At 37.3% G+C, this 17,137-nt stretch overlaps 1 protein-coding gene across 3 annotated transcripts in view; it reads left to right on the top strand.

The window, feature by feature from the left end:
• Nucleotides 1-17,137, top strand: part of cdk17 (cyclin-dependent kinase 17) — a 141,684-nt gene that overhangs the window by 37,288 nt on the left and 87,259 nt on the right. Inside the window, exon 1 of one of the 3 annotated variants that reach the window (XM_039761270.1) lies at nucleotides 10,034-10,054. The exons of the other annotated variants lie outside the window; for them this stretch is intronic. The gene's annotated coding sequence lies outside the window, so the exon portion shown is untranslated. Of the gene's footprint in view, nucleotides 1-10,033; nucleotides 10,055-17,137 lie in introns of those variants that run through there. 3 annotated transcript variants of the gene reach the window in all.

The following is a 17,137-nucleotide window of genomic DNA, read 5'->3' as shown; positions in this document are numbered from 1 at the left end:
ATTTTAAGTAACTACAAGTCTGTGTGCCACCTGAGTTACACATCACCATTTTATCAGGTTGTATGGTTGCCAATATTCAAATGTACTTTGCATTTTGTTATTATTTATGAATATTACCAATAATACATTATTTTATGTGTAACTTAACTCCTGCTTGTCTTTTTACTACATCTAATTGCCTGAGGTTATAGATATAGAAGGGAAGGTGAGAATAAGTTGTATACAATAATACCTTATAAACAGTGGTAAGTCTGTGAGATTGGGCATTCTAAGGCTACATGTTAATAACACAATAGGGGAAAGTAGAGCAAAATATATTACTCTACCAAGGTAAAACAGCTTCCTAGAACCAATCAGTCCAGGGACATTTAATGAAATGAGACGAGTGTTTCCTGAGGAGGCATTCCATAATGTCCTAAAAAGCTACAGCCATTTCTTTGATTCAGGGAGACTGAGATCTGAACTCTTAAGTCCTGTTTTCAAATCCTATCTTACAGGGCAACAGGGGTAAGCTGTGTGATTACTTGGTGGTTTTTAAAGACATGGAGTTGGATAGTGCAATGCCTCAGCTATACAAAAAATTGTCTTTAGTGGCAACAATTGGAGTTACATCAGCAGGTGTACAGAGGAGCTTCTCCTGCTTAAAAAAAGGTCCAGTGGTACAGCCACAACACAATGGGCCAAAACCGCTTAAGCAACCTTACCCTGCTGGCCATTGAGAGGAAATTGGTCAAGTCTCCGGAAAAGACTACATGACTGCCATTGCTGATGAACAAGTATTAGCACAGCTGGAGTTATGCTTGTAATGGCGTTGGTGATACGTTCCCTAAGATGATTTATGTTTCATATCTTTTCCTGATACACCTTGGCCTTCAAATGCCCCCAAAGATAAAAATCAAATCGGGGTGAGATCTGGGGATCTGGGAGGCCACTCAGTATGATTTCAATTTGTTGATCTTTATTCAAATGCATTTTTTAGGGTTTCTGAAATATAAAAAATGTTGAAAACCATATGTATGGAAACTTATGGCCCACCCTCTATATATCTTAATCATGCAATCATTAACTAATTTTATGACATAGGCATAAAATGTGCTTCCCCTGTTTTAAAGACCACCAGCCACCACTGATGGATGGATAGATAGATAGGTAGGTAGGTAAGTGAATGTACTACAAAGTTGTCATTCTGTATTTTAAATCCTGTATCAGTCCATGAGCTTCAAAATCTTAGATTAACCAATTTTGTTTAAGTGTAAATCTCCAGCACACTTATTTTAAGTGCCTCTTACTTATTGTGCTTCTCTAATGATATAGATGAACACTAACTATTTTCTTGTTAACAGTATTTTAGAAGGTTGATGAAATATTAAGAATTCATAAAAGCAAAATGTAAATTATAGGTAATTTAAACGATAAAAGCTCATTATATTGCTTTTTTATTATAATTTAAAATTATCTTTATATATGAAAATTCTGCGGTGGGTTGGCACCCTGCCCAGAATTGGTTCCTGCCTTGTGCCCTGTGTTGGCTGGGATTGGCTCCAGCAGACCCCCGTGACCCTGTGTTCGGATTCAGCGGGTTGGAAAATGGATGGATATATGAAAATTTATATTGACTTCAAATTGATGATCTCTGTTGACATTTAGTGCATAGTTAGTGATCAAAGGAGCATTTTTTTTTCACTTTATCTTTCTTTGCTTGTTATTATTTTACTTTCTCGTATATGAAGTATAGGGAAAGTATTGTAATTGTCCAAAATTCGTTTTCAAGATTTTGTTGAATCTCGACGTATAGACCTCCCTGAGTCTGAAAATTGCATTTTTGGAATTATGTCTGTGTGCATGTGTGTGTACATATGATAACTTGAGTACGCTTTCAGTTCAAATTTTGCATGCAAATATTAGGTACAAAGCTATTTCCACCTGCTGGAAGTGGTACTTTACATTTTATTCAACTTTACTTTTATAATAATTGTTCAATATATTATTAATTTAATTTGTTGTTGATTGTCCTTTCATTTATATAATATAAAAATATAATCGGTGTCTTGCTGTTTACTCCTCAAATATTCATCCCTATATCTGAGTATACAAGAACATCTAGAGGAGACTACTCCCAATTTTTAAACAATAGAAGTACTGGCTTATTTATAACTGTCTACATTTATGTGTGTCGTGTCTAAGTAACAAGTTACTGTTAGAATATAATATTGTAGCAGGCAGGCATGCACTGTTCCTACTCATCACACGTAATTTATAACTCTTGGATGGCTGTACAAATTTTAAATATACTAACGGCAGCTGTTTAATAGTTGCCTTTCAGAACATACCATCACAAGATGGTTTACAGAGGATATTTACAATCCAGTTCTCAAAATAATAAATATAGTAGTCTTGAAATCTATGCCATCATTAATTTTAAAACTATGAGTTTAACTTTGATGATTACAAAATATATGTTAATGCTCTGAACAGTTTGAATACAGTAATCTATCAGGTACTCCTAAGAACAAGTGTCAATCTACAGGGATTATCTATCTTTTAACAAAGTATATAACTGATAACTGATAATACAGTTAGGCTGTTTAAACCGTATTTCAAATTTACTTCATAAGTCACTGGCTTCCCGATACTTAAGCCACTCAGTTGCACAATCATAAGCAGCCCCATAAAATGATTGCAGATGGAATCATGTAATTTCTGACTGCTTTGACTAATCTTAAGGCAGTATATGTTTATATTACCTTGACTTGTAACTGATGATTGTTATCACATTTAATGCAGTAGGTTGTATTGAGCATTTAAAGGGTGACTGCATAGCTGCTGAAGTTGAAATCTGCATTTACAGCTGGAAATGAGCTTTGAGCCTCTTGGCTCTCCCACTAGTCTGATTTGCTGTACAAGAGTTCATGAATAAATACGATGATGTGCAAAAAAAACTACACATTACATTAAAAGATCTCCAATATGTGTTCACTTTTCTAACTTGGCTGTACAGTATGGGGACTTGTAGGTGCATGGCACTTTTGTAGCACTTTGCAAAGAGTTAAACACTTGTTTTAATTCAGAGCAACTCTTTACTATTGCCTTTCACACATACTGTTTTTTTTCTGTAGCTAAGCGTTATCATAGTGGTGAAATTCTGATTTATGTTTTTAAATATATGGAAACTGAAGCAAGCAGACCAAATACTCTGCATTGAAACTTAGTAAAAGTGGGAAAATAGCAAAGGTGGTGGTGTCACGGGTAGCTGTGAGATGTCACAAAGAAGTAGCATTAAGCAGGAATTTCAAAAATGTCCCTATGAACCTGCCCCATCATTGACAACTGAGCTTCACTTTTTATGGACTAAATGTCTTGCTAAAGTGGTACTCATTCCCAGAATACCAGGCAGAAGATTCTGAAATAAATCCCAGTAAGTGAAAGGATGACACTTGTAATCCCTGTGCACACTTGTGGTGGACACACTCTTCTGAAATGCTCTATTAAATTCAGTTAACTTTTTCTAACCATTAATTTTCAGTTTAACCCACTTTATCTACTGTAATAGATTTAGGCACCCCACACCTCCAATCCTAAATGGATGTGTTACCTTGATTTTTTTTACATTTTACAGTCTTTGTTTTATTCAGCCTATAGGAGGAACTTCTCATTTGTTAGGATTTAGAGGTATTCATAATTTCAGCAGATGATTTTAATAAACAGTCAAGTGGAATTTTAGGTATCTGAAATGAATATTTTGACTGGTCAAATGGTTTTAATGTGCTTGAATTAAAGGTACCCAAAATGTAATTGTGTATGTGTATATATATATATATATAGTATATCTATATCTATATATCTAAAATGCAATTTTAATTAGTCCAAAAGTAATTTTAGATATCCACAATTTGAATTGTGACTTCAATGTAGATGTAGATATCTATAGCAGGAATTACTAAGTCTAAGTGCTTTATGTACAACATTGTAAAAATAGCAGTGCTTTGCTGAAGCCACTTGTCACTTTGTAAAGAGTACTTGGTGCATCATAAATCCTAAGCCGCCCCTCCCACCAACCAATCAAGCTGAGCTTTAGATGAAGTGGCGTTGGCATGAGCTTAATTAATTGTGGGGCATCTTTTAATTCGTTATTCTTTAGCAATTTAAAACTAAACTGTTGACATGCAGAGTGCATTTTGTCTTACAATACAACACACTGATACGTGTATGTAAAATTTGTTTGATTGTGTATCAGGTAAACATAATAAGAGAGAGTTTTCCACATTTAAAAAAATTCAGAGGCATTTAAAATTAGTTAATCTTTTCTTGTGTTGCACATTGTAAGGTTCAGTATGAATAATTTACCGTGTCTCATTTTCCTCAATGTACTGGTGCAGGATTATGGTCCACGGAGAACAGTAACATTATATGCTTGCTGGAACTCACACTTGTCCCCTAAGATACCTTTCAGCTTTTTTTTCCTGCTTGTTAAAGCTGTTAATGTTGTGTAATATTTTTGTTTTCTTCTTGATAAGTAGAAACAAATTAACTATTTCTGAGTTAAAAGAGTTGTGCTGCACTACCATACACCTCATGGGAAAATTCACTCTCAGCTGTCTAAAGCGTCACTACTGCTGCAGAGAGTGAAGCTGTACTTTCAGTTGTGATTGTGATGAACAACGCTGATAAGCTTATTGGTTTTCACTGGATTTTCATTATGTAAACATTGTGTTTTTATGTAAAATAGAACGTATTTTAAAACAGTTTTAAATAGAGTTGATCTCTCGAGTAATCCATTTTAGGTTGCAATGATTGGAGCACATTCCAACTGCATCATGCAGGACGCCAGTCCCTTTTGTGCAGGCTTAAGCACACAGCCACACTCTCTCATTAGGGTCGATTTTAGAGTCTCATGCTAAACTAACATGCATGTTGTTGAGGTGTGTGAAGAAACATGTGAGATTCCCAGTGCAGGTCAGGTCTCCGAGTGTGTGTTGTAGGTTCTGGCTGCTGTGAATACCATCAACATCAGTTGGAATACACTGGCCACCACTCAATATTTATGTATTTACCACTCAGTGTTTTATTTATTTATTTATTTTCCTTACCTTGCATCCATACTCTTTTAACTCATCAGTATTCTTTAAACCAGAAATTTCAAGGTTCGCATTTGTTTAAATGTAAAGAATGTTATCGATCGTTCAGCCAACAAATAATTCAGCAGAAGTGTGTAAAGAAGCAGGACTGGGACTCCTTTATAATGGGTCACTGTGACAGCGACTGCTCTTTTGATCTTTTTTTATCAGAAGTTTTCTTTCTTTATTTCTTTCTTTCCAGTCAGTCATTCAGGTATATATTTGTTGTTTGTCATATGTAACAATATTGATTTATTTAATTAACTCGGCTTCTCTAAAAAGCCTAGGGACAAATCTTTCTATTTAATAAAGTGCTTTCTATTTATCAGTCATTCGTTTCTATATAAACTAGAATCTCGGGTCATGGCCATAATTTATTCCAAAACTCTGGTTGTAACCCAATTTGGTCGTGGCCCGAAGTAATTTTCCCCATAGGATTGTATGTAAATACAATTAATCCATTCCAGACTGTACAAACTGTATGTAAATATATATTTTTGTAAAGATTTTTAAGCACAAAAATGGTTAATTATACCATAGAATGCACAGTGTAATAGTAAACTAAATGTAAAAACGTTGAATAATACTGAGAAAACCTTGAACAGAGAAAACTAACATTGCAGGAGTTCACGCTATAGCTTTAGGAACCGCTCTCTGTAAACACTTTTTTAATGAGATTTAAGCACAGGGGAAAACATGAACATCTGAAAATTCCATAATGTAATAAACGACCAAGAAAAGTAACATTGCATGAGTCGAGTTCTGGCATGGTTACGGTTTTGAGGTAGAGTCCCTCTGCGCGATGCACGTCTGACCGAGAACATTGTACTACAGGGAGAGACTGAATACATGCAGAAATCATCGGGAAGGGAAACGAAATAGCGCACAAAGAGTTCACAGCAAAAGCACGCATGTCTGACCAAGAACAATGCAACACGTGTGGAAATCATCGACGCATACAAACCGGAAGGGGAAACTGGCTTGTTCGTCAACTGAGTGTGTGGTCATGAACAGATGCAAAAGTTTGGTGAAATTTTTGGTCGTAGCCCGATTTGTAAATGTTCAGAGACGTTTGTGAACCAAGGTTCCACTGTATGTTATTTTCTATAGTGACTGGCATTTCTACTTGTATCATTTTGTAAAGTTCTTTTCATGTCCATATATTTCTAAATTATTTGGTATTGTGGCTTACATTTCTGTTCAGTTTTCTAAATTATTTTCCATAGTACATTTCATTTCCAACTTTTATATAATGCATTTCACTTTTATCTAGGTTTGCTATTTATTTTATATATATGGATTTAATACTTAATTTAATTTTTACAATGAATTTCATATCTACCTGTCTGTCTGTCTAATATCAAACACAATGCTTGGATGTTTTTCATTTTTTTCTCAGTAGAATTTATATAAATAGAATCTGTTGCCTAAATCTAAACGAATGATTACAGGAAGGAACACACAAACTCTAATTTCTGTTGAAATACCTAGCACGGAAAAGTGGTAAATGATGTACAGTGAAAGCATTTCCGTGAAATGAAATATCCCCTTAAATAAATAACAACATCTTGCTGAATCTCACTTTTTGTCTTAATAACTGCCTTTTTAGTTAGCCAATAAAAGGTGTCATTTTGCTTGACTTTTTTCTGACTGCCTTATAATAATTGCAATGTATAGGTTAATCATAGTAATATACAACTCGCAGCCCAAATAGTTATATCATATTTTTGATCTTGTAGTGTACCAATCTGTAATGTCATTTTTTTAACTTTGTGAAAATAAAGAAGTCTGTTCCTTGTCCATGCGGTGCTCACAGAGCTCAGTCTTCTCCCTTCCCAACCCGTTCCACCGACAGTTAATTGAAATGTTAAGCAGGTGGAAGTCCTGTGGGTGAGGTTTGTGCGTGTGCCTCAGTTGATATACTGTAGTATGATTTCCACTTGGATTTAAATTACTTATACTTTATTCAGTTGTCTTTGTTTCCTTCTGACACTTAAGTGTTGGCCTTTCAATTCCCCTGAAGGTGCATTTCCTATTCAGTTGTCAGAGAATGTAATGATTCCTGGTTTAGTTGTTGTAAACCATGTCCTGAAATATGAAACAGGTTCGTTCCATCAGAGAGTCAAATTGTATTTTTTTCTTGGGTGGTAAACTCATAATACTGTGGTGAGTATGTAAATTTCCCTTTGGGATTAATAAAGTATCTATCTGTCTGTCTGTCTGTCTATCATTTGCAAATAGGATGCTGTATTAGATTGATGACACTGCAGAATGCATTTACTTACTTTAGTACCTCTTGTATGCTCACCCATCTTAAGTCTCTTTCGATATACTTAAAAACCTTATGTGAAATAAAACATAAATTCAGTCCTCAGTAAAATAATAAGATCTAGAAATTCTGTGTTGTAGGGCCGGGGGAAAAAATGATCAAAATGATAATTGAATATTTTAAAGTAAACGTTTTTAGTTTAGAGGACTGCATGGGACAGTTTTTTTTTTTTTTTAAACTCCCCCAGCACTGTTAAGGTTTCATTCTTCCCACGTGCTTTAAACTTGAACACGTGCTGCTTGGCTCAGCATCAACATTGACGTTTGCCTCCTTGAGCTATGGGTCGCTTGTGCACGACTTGCTGGATTTCAGCTGAAATAGTGTCCACGCCAGTTCGGTAAAGGGCGGAGTTGGAAAATGTTATCATAAGGTTAAATATCCTGACAAAGAAAATCCAAACATTTGTTTTTATTGTTTGCTCAAGTCGCCTGTCTCTTTGTGCTTATTGTAAATGTCAGCTTAGTTAGTTCTTTCACAGCGGCTCACAAGCTTCTTGCATGCTTCATATTAAACAAACAGTATAGCATCCTTTGGCTGATATTACTTTTTTATTGTTGTGACACTTAAATAGCTATTTTAAGATCCTTTTCAAAGTCGGGAGCATTTTAATGGTCTTGTAGCGTGGTTCTCATTTCACAGCTCAAGGAGCATCTAGTTCTTGCATTGGCAGAGACCATCCATAACGTGGCCTTTAGTTTAAAAATGTGGTTTAACTTTTATGTATCAAGTGAAAAAAAACACACACTCAAATTATTGTACCCAGGTATCTTTTTCAAGTTCTGCGAGAAGACGGGTCTCTGCTTCAGTCAACCTTTCAGTTCGCTAGTTCTGACTATGACATTTTATTGTTGCGCACACACACAGCCAAAGAGGTAAAGGGCAAATACACCGATTAAAACCGCCTGCCTGTTATCGACGAGGTCCCCCTCGTGCTGCTAAAACAGCTCTGACCCGTCGAGGCATGGACTCTGAAGTTGTCCTGTGGTATCTGGCACGAAGACGTTAGCTGCATATCCTTTAATCAGGGATGGGTAACTAATTGTATGGGGGGGCCACATTGGGTAATTGGGTAAAACAAAAAAACAAAAAATACGTTTTACTGCATTAAGCACTGATAAAGTATTTTATTGTCTCTGTACCTTTCACAATTTAGTGTGATGAATGAAGTCTTTGATGAGCTACAACTAGTGCACTGAAGTCCGGTGTAATTCCTGATGTTGCTATTCTCAGTACAGCAGACAAATGGTCATCACTGAGGGAAAGATCTGTACCTGGATTTGTTGAATTTCATTACTGAGAATGTCTGTTCACATATGTATGTTGATCCAAAGAGGACAAGAATGTTTTGGGCAAGTCTTCTCAAGCAGGGGAAATTCTCCTTTTTAAGAGAATTGTAGAATGTCAGTAATGGCAGTGACTTGAAGTGCCAGCAATGCATTAGACTGCGAGTCTGTAAGTTCAAGTTGTACCTCACTGGACGCTCTGTCCACATCAAATGTGAAAGGAGAGGAGATGCTGAACATTTCACTTTAAACTGCTTTGAAGTCTTCAGATTGCCTGGAAAACTCCCCATGCAGTGCCTGGAACGTGGCTGTATATCAGTTAAGCTGATCAGCAGATAAATCAGTGTGTGTGTCAATGTGTTCCTCTGTACTTGTTGAGAGAGAAGCAGCAGCTTCCTCTTGAAAGCTTTGACTAGGCTCTGCATATCATGTGCACAAAGTCCTTTGCCTTGCAATTTTGTATACGCTTCATTCATAAGTGCAGCAAATACTAAATCTGATAGCCACTCAGTGCTGCTTAGTTTAGGGATCGGTTGGTTTTCCTTTCATTTGACAAAACTACTGAATCTTTGACTTCAGATCCCAGACCTGTTAGAGCACTTTGCCCAAGCTTAGCCACCTGACAGCTGTGTGGTGGCCCAGATCAGTGTGATCAGTCTCGTGCTCCTCCAACAACAGTGTAACTAACTGTCTGTTATTTAATGCCCTAGCCCTGATGAAATTTGCAATACTTATTACAACATCAACCACATGATTAATTTTCAGCACTGATTTATATAGCACTTCTTGCTGAATAATACAATGTAAAAATATATTTTGGGCTGGTTTAATCTCAGCCACTTTTTCATGCATACTTTTTAAAAAAGTCCGATATTTTTATCTGTCAAATTAGGAAACCATCAATTGTCACTCAAACCAGCTTTTCCCATTGCAGTCCTAACTCTTGCATTCATGTAACTGGTTTCAGTAAATAAGTCATTACTTGTTGTTGTCCCTTTCACTTACTGCACAGAAGCCTACAGTTTCTTTGTCATTTTAAAGTCTTTTGTTATCCCTTTCACAAAAATCAGCAGCTGCACTGTGTCACAAAGATCACAGCTCTTATTCATGGCTAAGGAGAAGTCGTCGACATTTTCCACTGTGTTTCAACTGTAGCACCAAATTCCACGCAATGTCCTCAGTTCGTATTGTAACCGTTTACCGTGAGAAGTACGAATGTTCAAACACATCAGTCTTCTCTGGGCAGAGAATTGATGCTGATTCCAGTAAGCATCCCTTTAACAAACTCTCCATTGGAAAATGGTCTGCTGTTTTTGGCATTTTGTAAGGTAATGTATAACATGTTTTTACTATTCCTTTCTTTGCTGTATGAAGCTTTATAAAAAGACTTTGCTATTTTTGCAGGTTAGCGAACAATGACCTTCTTCTCTTCAGATAAATTTCTGTATTTTTCAGCAGTGACTGCTCAAGTTGTTGTGTTTAAATGCAGCGATGTGCTCTTTGCATACCAAACAGACTGCTTTACCGCTGACCTCCATGGAAAAATACTTAGGAGTCCAGGATTTGCTGAATGATCAGTTTTCCACATCAAGTTTTTGTTTCTTACTGCTCATTTTTGTTGTGTCTTTGCACAAATGCAGACGTGACACAGATTAACAACAGGTGTTGTCTTCCTTTATTCAATATAACATGAACAATCACCCCTTTCTTTGATGCAATCTCCTGCAGTTTCCATCTTTTATATCCCATCCTTTCTCCTGCAATTCCCCATACATATCAATTCTGATCTGCGTCTGCACGGTCACATCTAGCTGTGATGCTGACTTAACACACCCAGGCAAGTACTTGACATCCACACTTTCCACGGGCCAGACAGGACGTGACACTTTTCTCTCATGGCCATCATTAAGTTTTTCAGCAATTTGTGCTATTGTAGCTTGTGACGATGCGGGTTCGCTCCACGCTGCCATCATGCTTCTGGGAGCCCTTGGACCTGACACCCGTCGGTAATTTCACCAATGAGCTAGACAGTGAGGCACAACAAAACAAGGGGATGGTCCAAAAAAGTGCAAAAGTGCTTTTATTAAAACACCAAAACTCAAAGCAGTGTTCAAATTACAGTGCAGTGCATCACAGTTCCTTAAATAAATAATCCATAAAAAGCTGTGAATTAGTGGTGGTTAAAAACACAATGAAGAAATCCTTTAAAAACAACGAGGTTAAAATAACGGCTGGAAGCAGTCTCTTTACAAATCCGGTGCATCCTTCTTCTACTACTGGCGTCTCCCCTGCTTCTCCCAAATGGGCCCCGCGACAGAGGAGTCGCCCTACCAACAAATGCAGCCCCTTCCATTACAGGTCTGGTAGCCCTCCAATCCCTGGCTACGTCGGGCTCCTGCCGGACCGAGATTTGGGTTCTTTCCCCCAGCGGCCAGGGCGCTCACACTGGGGCTCTACACTCCCAAAACCTCCATGACTGCCGCTTCCTTCACTGCGGTGATGAACCAACTTCAAACAAGTGCTCAGCAGGAGCGACCACTAGGCACTCAGCACTCGGCCCTCGGGTGCTGGCCAAACACCTCACTTGGGGCTCTCCTACCAGCTGCATTAAACTCTCGAGCCTACTCTCATTCTCGATCTCCCGCACTGGCTTTCTCCTTCCTGCTTCCTTCTCCATTAACCTCCCGTTCTTTCTTGTTCTCCCTTTTTTTATTTTCCCTCCCTAGCCGCCTCGCGCTTCTGTTTATTAGATAGATAGATAGATAGATACTTTATTAATCCCAAGGGGAAATTCACATAATCCAGCAGCAGTATACTGATACAAAGAAACAATATTAAATTAAATAGTAATAAAAATGAAAAAAAATTAAAATAGAATTAATGTTCGCATTTACTCCCCCGGGTGGAATTGAAGAGTCGCATAGTGTGGGGGTATTACTGGGATCGGATCATGTGTAGCAATCAGCGTCTCTCCGCAACAATTACGGATGCGGACGACTCCTCACCTGTGCACTTAAGCAAGGGCTGGATGCATCATGAATGACCCCGGGAACCACTTCAGCCACACAATCACGCCCCCTCTCATTGCTGCGAGTGCGGCAATTATTATTTAAAAAGTGGCCGCTTTCATAGGAGCTGTGGGTCCACTTCAACACATAGCTCTTCTGAAAGATTGGATCAGACGGGCTAGCCTTCACTCTCCACACGCATCATTGAGCCATGGGCGCCAGCGACCGCTTGTATTTCTTTTGACCACTTTTTGTAGATGCCAAGCACAGCATGCTGGGGACCCCAAAACCCCCCCACCCCCTCCCATGACCTGCCATTGTGGAGATACTCTGACCCAGTCATCTAGCCAATTCAGCCCTTGTCAAAGTTGCTCATATCCTTACAGTTACTCCAGACATCACTTTCTAGAACCGAATGTTCACTTGCTGCCTAATATATTTATACCCCCTCCTTGACAGATGCCATTGTAAAGAGATCATCAGTGTTGGGGCTGTTTGGTGTGTGTCATATGTGATGTGAAGGCTGAGTACTTTGGCATACTAGGTAGTTAGTAGGCAAGCTAATGCACATTGTGACACTTTGACACAGTGAACCAGACGGAAAATCAAAGTAGTGAAAAAACACATATCGTTTATATTTTAATAATACCGCTTTACATACATGTTGCACCTCAATATTTACCTACTGCACCTCGCTATTTACAGGAGCTTTTAGGTTTACAATTATGTAAATATATAAATATTAGAAACTTTTATATTCAGATGTGTATTAATTTTCATTTATTTGCATAAAATAAGATAGAGGCCTTGGTTAATTCTAATGACACTTTGTGCATTCTCTTGGATTGTATTTAATCAAAAATCTTTCAGTTTTAGAGTACCTAAAGCGTTATTTACAGTATATATTGCACTGTCATCCAAAATTTATTTTTTTTCCTTGTGTTAACTATATTTGGCTATATCACCCACACCAGTGAGCTCTCACATGACCCTTTCCCGGAGTGACTCTTTTAGCCAAATGGTGCCAGTGCATCCCTGCCAGCAGTTCCCTCCTCAAATTGTGCTTTCAGGACAGATGGGAGTCATCATATCCTGGCACAGAATATTCCAATGTCAGGTATAGTTGGTGCACTAATATTTCTAGACAAACACCTGTAAATAAAAATAATCTCGTCGTTCACTATATAAGGCTACGATGCAACCTTTTTACAGTTTACACTTGATTTAATGACTTACTTCATTTTTGTTTTAGGTGTCTGATATGACTTTGTTAAACTTGTTGCCCTGAAGCCTATGAAATGTTTTGTAACCTGCCTGAATTCTTATAATTGTTACTGCAATTGCCAACCAGTCTTCAATACCTATTTTATTTGTACTCATTAATATAAAATTCTCATAATACACAATAAGGTATTATTATATTACACCGTAATAATAAGCCTTTTGTTTGTTCTGTGTTCAAAATGATATTTTTACTTGTTTTCAGGTAATTAATGTAATATTTGTAGGTAATTATCAATATATATGATTTGGAAAAATATTTTGTGATAACATTTTTGGCCATATTGCCCAGTCCTACTCTCTTTTTATTTGTGTATTTAAAGATTTTGATTATATTTCAGCTATTAGCTATAGCCTCAGTTCTCCATAGTATTAGTTTGCTTTATGTTTAATTAAGTTCATGGTTTTGGAGGGCCAGTGCCTTTTTCTTGCAGTAAACAGCTTTTGTCAGGGTGCCAGTCCATCACAGGCCCCATGCTCATATACAGACATGCCCACTTTTATACTGGGGATGGTTTGGCCTTTGCAATTACTCTAACCTGAAAGTTTTAAGTAAAGTAGAAGATACACAGGAATTACAATAATAATTGTCTCATGTACACCTTAGTAGAAAAGTTTTATTCAGAGTCAGAAGTTCATTAGAAGATATTCCGCCTAAAAGCAAAACATACTGTAAGTCACTTTCGCATATAAAAGATTGGTGAACACATATTACTTACAAATGTTGGTATTTTTCTTTATTCATTATCTAATGTAATATCCAGCCATCCATTTTCCAACCTGCTGAATCCGAACACAGGGTTACGGGGGTCTGCTGGAGCCAATCCCAGCCAACACAGGGCACAAGGCAGGAACCAATCCTGGGCAGGGTGCCAACCCACCGCAGGACACACACAAACACACCTACACACCAAGCACACGCTAGGGCCAATTTAGAATTGCCAATCCACCTAATCTGCATGTCTTTGGACTGTGGGAGGAAACCGGAGTGCCCAGAGGAAACCCACGCAGACACGGGGAGAACATGCAAACTCCACTCAGGGAGGACCCGGGAAGCGAACCTGGGTCTCCTAACTGCGAGGCAGCAGCTCTACCCACTGCTCCACCATGCTTTCCATCCAATGTAATGTTTAATGTTGAATTCCTGAAAATAAAAGGGATTAAAAGATGGCAAGATTAATACAGCAATGTTTCTCAGTTTCATTATTAATGTTTAGACAATGGATTCTTTAAAAGTGATTAAGCACAAAAAGTGATTTACAAATAGTTAACATATGATGGATTGATAATTGCAACTAAGATCAACGCATTGATAATGATAGGCTGTTGTAAATACTAATGTGTCCTGTCCTGTCCAGGGCTGCTGGGATAGGTTGTGATTCACTGTAACCTTACAATTCAGTGCATTTTACATGCATTTTAATAACCCGGTTATTTGCAGAAACCTGGTTTCTAAAATGCTATGTAAACCTTTAATCTGGTTAGAAAAACTGGGTTATTGGTCTTTGAGAAACTGGTTAACAAATGCAGATTTCTCTGCAGGTAACCCAGTGGTTCTCAACCTGTGTGGTGGGCCCCCCTAGAGGGGCGTGAAGTAACAAAAAGGGGGGCACGAAGCTGTGAAAAAAAGAAAACAAGAATCGAAAATATGAAAAATACATCTATTGAAACCAAAACATATTAAATTAAACTACCTTCTTATACTAGAAAAATAAATATAGAGTTAGATAAATATTGATAAAAGTTAAGTAGGTATAATAAAATATGCATCTATGATATATCATTAATTAAAAAATAACAAATTGGTATTAGGGGGCTTCATTCAAAAAAAAAAGTTAGGGGGGCGCAATTAAAACTGTTATGAAAACTCAGGTCACAAATACTTAAAGGTTGAGAAATGTGGAAGTAACCTGATTATTTGGCCATGTAAACCCTTAATCGGGTTACTGTTAAGGATCTTGTTGTCTGCACATGTCTGTAACACTCTAACTTAACTTTGCACGTGCTGTTGGCAGCCACACGTAGAACATGGTGAATGAATCCATAAGATAAATTTCCTTACAAAAATGCTTGGGTGATCACATTATTTCTTCTTCTAGTTGAAATAGTTTGTCTTGTTATTTCAGAAAATCACTAAATTTACATTGATGAGCTGAAAGTACTGTGCTAACTCAGCAGCACAATCTCAAGAACAGCAGGGTAATGTGTAAAACGTAATGTGCATTAAGTGGTCCATTTACTTTTTAGAGTATTCTAATACAAAATTTATTTTATTGAAGTAAAACAACCTGCGTTGTTGTTATTGCAGCAACACTGGGCGTAAGGCGAGTAGCACACATACTGTTGTGTCACTTCTTTGCAGAGCTCAGTCGCACATCCAAGCTGAAAGAGTGTACTGCTTACAGTCGGGTAACACAAACATGTTAATAAAGCATCAGTTTGACTAAACATATTCATTATTCTTGCTTGTTTTTGGATTCCTGGTGGCTGATGACGATATTTAACTCTTTTATTTATTTCACAGTTTAATAAGGTCTGAGTGTTTTGCCAAAGGAGAACACCAAAAGATTACTAACACACTAAACACAGACTTTTAAGAAACCAGGTATCTGCCTTAACTGGATTAATTCACTTACCCCAGTTATGTTTGTGTGTGTAAATGCACTGGAGAGTGTTAAGAAGATGAAAAGATTTGACTGACTATTTAGCCTCAAAGTAACAATGATATTTTTAATTTAGTCAAGCTGAAGCATTTCATTTTTCTGTGTTGGAGACTATTGAATCTACAGTAGCAATTTTTAGTAATCTGTTCATTTAGCCATCAGAAACCACAAACTAAAACAAACAGTTTGCCCCTGAAACACATTGCGTTGTCACACTTTAGCTTAGGATTCTTACACTGGATCATACCAAGCTTTGGTTTGAATGGTTGTGACGACTTGGTCGTTATCGTTTTTGGTTTTGTTTGTTTTAAGTCCCAGAACCTTCTGATTATGGTGTTTCTTCTGGTTCAGAAATAGACTCCTCATTTTATGTCTGAATGTCTTTGCCCTCTAAATAAACATCTCATGAGTCTTTTAAATTGTTGAATCTACAGTATCTTAGAAGGTTGGAACTTATAAAATATGTTATAACCTAAATTTTGTTACCATACTATTCTCAAATATGTTTGATTCAAAATTTTGTTACCATGCATTTTGCAAATATACTTAATCCAGTTCAGGGTGTCATGGAAGTGAAGCCTCGTCTGGCAGCATTGGGTGCCGCATTGTACAATGTAGCAGTCGGTTACAGGGCCCGTTCACACACTCCCATTCTAGGGCCAATTTAAAGTTGTCAGTTAAATGAACCTGTAAGTAAGACCAAAGACGTATGTAATTTAGCATTTTTCCATTAAAGAAACATATGACAATCAGTTTGTGCATGTATATTCACATCGATCTAGAAAAAATAATGAATTAAGTTCATATTGTTTAAATATTTCTATGACCGTGTTTTTAGTTATATGCAGTTATTCAAAAAAGGAGCATGTTTAGACATATGGGTCACTTGTTTATGAAAGATCTTGAATCTTGGTTTCATTCAGAGAGTTTATTTTCAATCTATGTAAAGAAAATTTAAGCAAAGTATGAATCTCTTTGTTTTTTCTTACACTTTCATCATTTGAACTGACATGTGAATACCAGCTGCTGCCTCAAACACATTTTATCTAGCTTACTTTGTAAACAGCTATGCAGTATGTGTGATAGTTTGAAAAGAAAAAAAAAATGGCCTGTTAGTCGTTTTAATGATTGTGGTGGCTAAAATGTAAATGTGCAGTAACTTTTCATGTAAACAATTGAAGTCTGCATTGATTTTCTTTGCGTATAGCATACACAGCATTGGCAAGCTTGGAGAGTCGGGACCATGCAGCTAGCAATAGCTTCATTACATTTAGAATTTTAAGAATGTCGGTATCTGTTGCAGGGATTTGTTTCAGGAATTTCCAAGTAAGCATTCATATGCTCCTAGTAACTTAGGCCAGTAGCATCTGTCTTCAAGCAGGGCAGGAGCCTCTAAAAAACTTAATTATACTAGGGGACTCCACTCCCCCTGCTCGCTTCGCTCACCTACCCCTGGGTT

This window comes from Polypterus senegalus, chromosome 8, assembly GCF_016835505.1.
Source record: "Polypterus senegalus isolate Bchr_013 chromosome 8, ASM1683550v1, whole genome shotgun sequence".
NCBI lineage: Eukaryota > Metazoa > Chordata > Cladistia > Polypteriformes > Polypteridae > Polypterus > Polypterus senegalus.
This window is presented reverse-complemented; position numbering and strand designations above follow the sequence as displayed.